The following is a 7,385-nucleotide window of genomic DNA, read 5'->3' as shown; positions in this document are numbered from 1 at the left end:
GGGTGAGATAATTACTACACATCTCGAATATTCTCGAAACTATGAGAGTATGTAAAGGAAAAATTTATGGACTAGAAATTATATGAAATAGAAACGGTTGTCTTATCTGACGTGGTAACACTTTTTTTACGTGAAGTAATTTTAAGATCTTATTTTGAAGATTTTTAAATTATCCTTTATTTGTTTGATAAAATTTATATAATTATCTTTAATAATATAGTTTCTTTAATTATTCTTATTATGCATATAAAAGTGTTAAAGTAGAATTATCAAAAAATTAACAGTTTACGAGATATTTTGTATTTTATGTTAAAATCAATTATAAAATATATCTTGTAAACTATCTATTGGTTTCTTAATAACTCCAATATTTTGTATGCAAAACAATTAAAATACTTATTTTAAAAAATAAAATAATCTTGGTGTGATAATATTTTTCTCAACAAATTCTTTAGTTTTTTTAGGAAGGGGAGAAAATCTTATTTGTCAACATGTGTATTATTGTATTATCGATTTAATATTAATTATTTTGGTTCAATTTGAAAGCTATACGTTTCAATTGTTTCAAGATTGAAAGTAACGGCTCTCAGTTCGAAGAAAAAATATATAAAATCACATAAGAAGTATGTAAGAAATTATCAGGATTGGATAATAACTTGTTAAAAATGAAATAATAAAGTTAAAAAGTTAATAACGTTTAATTTAATTTAGTCTATTTTGAACAAAATAATTTTCACTTCAACTAGTTATTTTTAAATATACAAACACAATCATGAGTTTTTCGACCAATTTCTATGGAAATTTCAAAGGTAATTAAATTTACGTTTTATTTTTATATTTTTCAAAAAGAACTCAGAGAGGAATGATAAGCAAATCGACATTGAAATAATGTCGATTTGATGATTTCGACGTCAATTCTACATCGGTTCGATTATCATTTCTCACTGAGATATTTGTTTTAGAAACTTAAAAAATATGTTCATAAAATTTTGGAGATTTTTTAAACCACTTAAAATATATAAATGAAAAAGTGATCGAAAGCGAAATACTTATGATTGAGCCAATAATGTACTCTTTCTCTTATTGTATCGTAAGGGTTAAATAATGCTTTTCAAAATTGTTTTAATTCAATCTTAAAGCAACTTTAATGTAAGAAAGAATATTAACTTACCCAATCCTGGAAATTATATATATATTATTACATTTTTATCGAATAGTCGACAGTTATGGAATGTAAATATTTAGATACGCGCTTCAAGTATATTTCAATATGTATACGAACACGTGTAAGATATTTCTGACTTCTGATATGTAACGTAAAGTTAAAACGATCAGGCAAACGAATGTATAATTAACAGACAAAAAGAAAGACACGATCTTTTCCAAGCGGTATCGAAAACGTTTGTAACACAGTGCAAAACTAGAGTGTCATGCTCTGACCATGGTGATCCTTTTTGCGACGAAAAAGGTTTAGAAAATTCCAATGTATTTTAGATTTGTCTTTCAATGATAATAGCCCAGTCAGTGCCCGAAAAAAAGACGGCTTCCTGGACTTTATTCTCGGATTTCTATTCAGAGACATAATTTTTCTATTTTTCTCACATGACGATTACATTGTTAATTACTTTTAATGTACATAAAGAAGCGCCAAGAAGCATGTTGCGTACAGAAAAACATTACAAATTTTTAATAAATGGATTATATACTCTATTAAATAAATTATGACTTTAGTAGGACTTCTAGAAGCGTAAATGAATCAATATTTAACAAATGTATTTTATGTTTAACACCATTTCCATGATTTGACAATTTTAGATGACTTGTGCGACTTATTATGTACCCATGAGTAATATCAAAAATTATAATTGTGCGTTTCTCTTTACACAAAGTAAAAAACGGCTTCCGAAATCCATGGATCATGGATGACGGCACGAAGTGGCATGTGTTGAACACATATATTTAATACACATACAAACTGACACGAATATTTTCGAATATAAGACTCTAATGAAGAGTAAGAAGAATCTGCTTCAAGTGACATAAGATTTTGTCACACGCTCGCATCTCTCAAATCGACACCCCCAAACTGCTTAAATTATTAATACATTCTTAAATATTACAGACAGATTTTTGCTGCTGCAATTAACTGCAACTAATCTTTTTTTTCGTATAGGAAATCCATTTTTCATTGAAAAGCGAAAATACGTCCGTGAAATCAGTTTCAAAGTCAGTTTCTCGTCAGAATTAAATAGAAAAATGTAGATAGTCATCCAGAAAATTTCTTGATCAAAGTATATGAAATTCGGCGCCGCAAATTATGAATGATTGATAAGTTCACAATAATGTAAATAAGAATAAAACATTGAAATTCGAATTGAATGTTTTAATATCTATATCTGAAGTTACAGGCCCCTTATTCATTTAGCGAATTATCAGAAACTATCATACTGTCATGAAAATCTAATTAAATTATTATTTATCCTCAAGTACTGTTCGTTGATCGATCATTTCTTTATTTTATTTGTTTAATAATTTCAAATAACTGCGTTATTTTTGTAAAAAAAAAAAAAAAAAAAAAAAAAAAATCTTGATGTAAATTTTCGGAAAGATAACGGGTTTGGGTTGGTTTGCAAGCGGTTCGAATTCCTGCGAGCGAAAAATGCGATCGAAGTAGAGAAGACGGATTTAGGAAAGAAGAAGCGAGGAGAGGTACAAAGGAGCGACAGAGCTGAAATTGGAAATTTCCTCGAAAGAGCTGTACGCGTCACATGAAAAGCCGTCGGACAATAGGGACAAAGGGAATTTTCGGCAGACGGATCCGCAGGAAATTTTCAACCGGTGTTATGTACCGGCTGGCTGGCAAGCTGCAGCTACGTCGTCACACCGCACCGCACTGTCGGCAGACGCGATGCACAAAGTCCTGCATAAGCTGCCTTGCGGGGCCAGGTATACAGGGTGATTCGCAATCGACGGAACGACCTTTCGGAGAAATGCAACGGAAACAGTTTTTTTCAGAGAAAAATTCTATTTTCATTGGTATTAAGCCTCACGTCCCAGGCATCGTTGTTACCGCTCGGACGTTCGACGGTTGAAATTTAAAAACCTCTGGTTAGAAAATTTCCGGATATGGTTAACAAGCGGATTCGATTATTTAAAGTTCTAAATGTTATGCTCTCAAAATATTTTCACTCAAAATTTTGAGATCATTAATCAACGTTCACAAAATTCTTAAAATTATGATGTTCGTTCACTTAAATATTCCAGTTTAATTACCTCGCAGAATATTTAATCATCGAGATGGAACGATTAGTATTAATACTAATACCTAAAATTATAAACTAGCAATATATAATCTAATTATTTAATTTTTACTATTTTGTTCATAGGATATTTATTTTCTTAATACAAAAATTTAAATAAAATAAAATAAAATTTATCAATACCAAAATGTCATAATGCCGAATTAAAAATTGAGACGATATCTTAGTACGAAAATCTAAAAACTACGATAATGTTTCGAAAAATTATAATTTCAAAACTTAACATATCAAAACAATATTACAAAATATTATTTTTTTTTCAATATTTTTCAAATTGCGCATAAATAAATTGCCCCTTCATTTAGATACATATATGAAATCTTACTATCAAAAGAGGAAAAAACGATATCTAATAAAGTATTAGATTATTCTATTAAAAAACATTTTGCATGTATGCAGAAGAAATATAAAAAAATATGAATTGAAGTACACAGATGAAATATGGTACATGTATTTCATGTATTAGCTCGTATTAGTAAATTCTTAAATATCGTGTATATATAAAATTAATATCTTTTTAATATACAAATGTAATGATATTCCCAATATTATAGAATTTACAAATAACAATATACTATTTAATAACAATATACTATTTTTTTCCTTTTTCTGTAATAATACTTTGTGCGTGTATGTATTTAAAAATATAATAAAAAATATAAATAAAAAATATATATATAATAAAAAAATGAAATGCAATATAAACCAAGTGCCTTAACGGTCATGTTTTTCCGGTATTATAATATTTTTTTCGGCAAATTATTTTAGTTGTCAGATTTCGGAATTACGGACATTTCGGAACTTAATCTTTAGTTATTATTCTAAAACATCTCATATTTGTTTCAAGTAGCACTCAGGCATTTGGAAAGTTCGGTGAAATTTTTACGATATATATTGTATTATTTCAAACAAATGCATAGACGTTCAAACAAATACTTATTTAAAGTTTCTAGGGCTTTAAGAAATTCCTGCATGTATCAGAAAGTTAAAGAGAAAGACGACATGCAACGAATCGGTCACACCCGCTGCATGGAGTCCAGTATCAAAGGACGACATATTTATACTCTGACAAACAATATCCAAGACTATTATTTAGGCTTAGTTTCAGTTAAACTAAATTGTAAGTAAAAAATCGTTATGGAAGAAACTTGGATTTCGAAACTCGAATAATAATTTTGTTTCAAAACAATATTTTATAGTTATCTTTTTGATCGCGTCAAACAACCGATGGATAAAAATAGATTTAAAATTCTACAGAAACGGACGAACTTTAAAATATCGAATTTCGTTAAATCTTCGCGTGCATCGTTCGCAGGTCTAAAACCGTCGTCGGGGCGCTTCGATATTCTTTCATAAAGAGAATCGGATGAGCAGTGTGCCCTTGAACTTGGTAAGCTAGTTACGAGTCTCCCTGTATATCGAGGGGTGCTGTACGAATAAGGGAGAGGGGAGAAAGATGGTGCAGCAACGGTTTATGTACACCATGAACGATCCCGGGGTCTTTCTTCTTTCTAGATGGACGAGGTACCAGTTACTCCGGTAAGAGGGATACCCCAAAAGAACGGGCTCCACATCAACCCTCCAAATGCATCAGAGAGTGGTACACGTGGTGGAGTGGCACACGTGAAATACAACAAGAGGTACACGCGGAAATCGCGCTGGAGCGGTCAATCTCGGGCTTAGGAGGAGAGGTAGAAACAGGGGTGGGGATAGAAAGCGTGCGGAGGAAGAAGCGACGACGATTTGGAACGCTGTTTAAGAGCAGAATGGCACGGAATAGAATAGGGAATAGTTTATGTGACGTTTTAGGGCGTAAGCCACTTCACTTCCATGTAAGGTCGATAGAATAAAATAGAATATGGTTCATACAAGCACATAATGCGGCTCGATATAGTTATATAATTTTAAAATACTCCACGGAAAAAAAGAGTCAGAGACGATTCAGCCGATGGAGAAAATTCGGGGGAGAGGGCGATGCACCTCGTCCGCGCGTGCGGACGTAAAAGTATAGATCGTTCCCTAAGATTAGATTTCTCCGTCATATCGAGGACACTAAAAGCTAATTACTAATTGACGGTAATTAATTATTACTGATAAATTTTAAGAGACACCTTAATGAGACAAACTCGATAATCTCGACGGAAACGAGGTACGTTGATTACAACGGAGCTCGACGGATCGCAACTCGCATTAGCGCGATTGTGCTCGAGAAGAATACGACATCCTCCGAGAGAGAAAGGCAACGGAGAGAAAAGAAAAGAGATCTCGCGCGGGCGATCGAAGGAGAAAGGAAAGCAGAAAAGGGGCATGGAAATACGGTGAGAAAAAGAGCGGCGAAAAGAAGGAGAGAAGGAGGAGGACAAGGAGGAGGAGGAGGAGGAGGAAAAGATGGTCGCTCGTATGCGCTCGCGCGCACGCACCGGCGTGGGCACTGGGCACAAACGCAAGTATATGTGAGCGCGTGCCCGCACAACCGACAGCAGATGCGCTCGCAGAGCGCAGCTGTCCTCCTACAAGTGGTTCTCAATCATCCCTTTCCTCGATTTTTCTTTCTCCCTTTCCCCACCCTGCCCTTGGTCGGGCAGGCGCGGGAGTTCGCGACACAAAGGAAATCGCTGTGCGACGATTACACTTCGTGTCGATAAACATTCGCGTCGCAGTTGATCTGAGGGATTTCTTTCTCTTTCCCCGTATCTCCCCGTCTCGCCCCGCGGCCCTCGACCGCACGAGGGATGAGAAAGCTAGCGCGCCGCGGCGCGATGCGACGTTAGAAAAAAAGAGAATAAGGCGAGAAATATAATGCCGTGTCGTCTCGCGAGGGAGAAACATATAGATACGTGCGATCGGGATATATGCCTGGCCCGAAGAATAATGCCCGCGGGTTACGTATTTTTGTTAACGATCACCGCTCCTTCCGCCTTCGGCGAGAGGGATTTCCGAGGAATTTTGTTTTGAAGCCGGCTGCTGCGTCACGTGATAGAACAAACCGAGATCAGTAGAGGATTTTAATAGAAATACGACAGAAAAGACATGCGTGTTACGATTTCGTGATAATCAGACTTTCTCGGCGAATTCGATCAACTTTTGCTCCTCTCGTTCACGTACAGCGCAGACCGTTTTTGCAATAATGCAGCAACTTTGAAAAAACATTTCTGTAATGTCGCTAAAAAAATGTTGCTAAAAATGTTCTGCGCTGTACGGACTGAATCCGGATATTTTATTATTTTAATATATGATGTCTCTCTTACATTTATTTCATTATTATCTTTTAATGCAATAAGGACCGTTTTTTTATTATTTTGTCATAAATCGCAAACGAATAACGTATTACAAATCGTCTCTGATAAAAGTGCAATTAGAATGCTGGCACAGATAGAAGCTGTGGATATAATAAAATAAAATAAAAGCGGCCCGTAAAAACTTGTATTAATTCAATTGTTATTAAAAATTAAATTAATAAAAGAGCCATAGAATAAAAATAAAAGAGAAATTATATATTGCATTGTATTGAAGTAATAAAATAAAAAAAATTATAAATAATATATTATAAATATAAGAAAAATAATAAATAAGAACAATAGAAAATTTATGGAGCGTGGATTTCAATGTAACAATCAGATTTTAGTAGATTAGATAAATTCATATTGGGATTTGCATGTTTGATCGGTTTAACAATTAAATACGAATAAAATATTATTTATGAAATTCGTCATGAGGACAACGCAAAGATAATATGCCAGCGTCGAGAAGCGTGCTGCTAATAATATTAAGAGAAGCGTTCCAACCTGTTACAAAGTGTAGCCCACGTTCTTAATGACGTGAACACGTGGTGAACGTAAGTTTCAGCTGTTCCAGGTGATACCGGGACGTGTGTTACGTACGGACCGACAAAGCGATCGAGCTGCTTGAAATCGCGTACATCGCGTTGCCTCGCAATGCAGCGCCCGATTGAAACGTCATTCCTCCAAATCTTACTTATTACTTTGTCGATTTACAATCTGACGATCGATCATTTCCTTTTTGTTGATCGGTCTAAAATTCTTATATGTAATTACGCTTTTATAC

This window comes from Solenopsis invicta, chromosome 16, assembly GCF_016802725.1.
Source record: "Solenopsis invicta isolate M01_SB chromosome 16, UNIL_Sinv_3.0, whole genome shotgun sequence".
Classification (NCBI taxonomy): domain Eukaryota; kingdom Metazoa; phylum Arthropoda; class Insecta; order Hymenoptera; family Formicidae; genus Solenopsis; species Solenopsis invicta.
Note: the sequence above shows the minus strand (reverse complement) of the source record.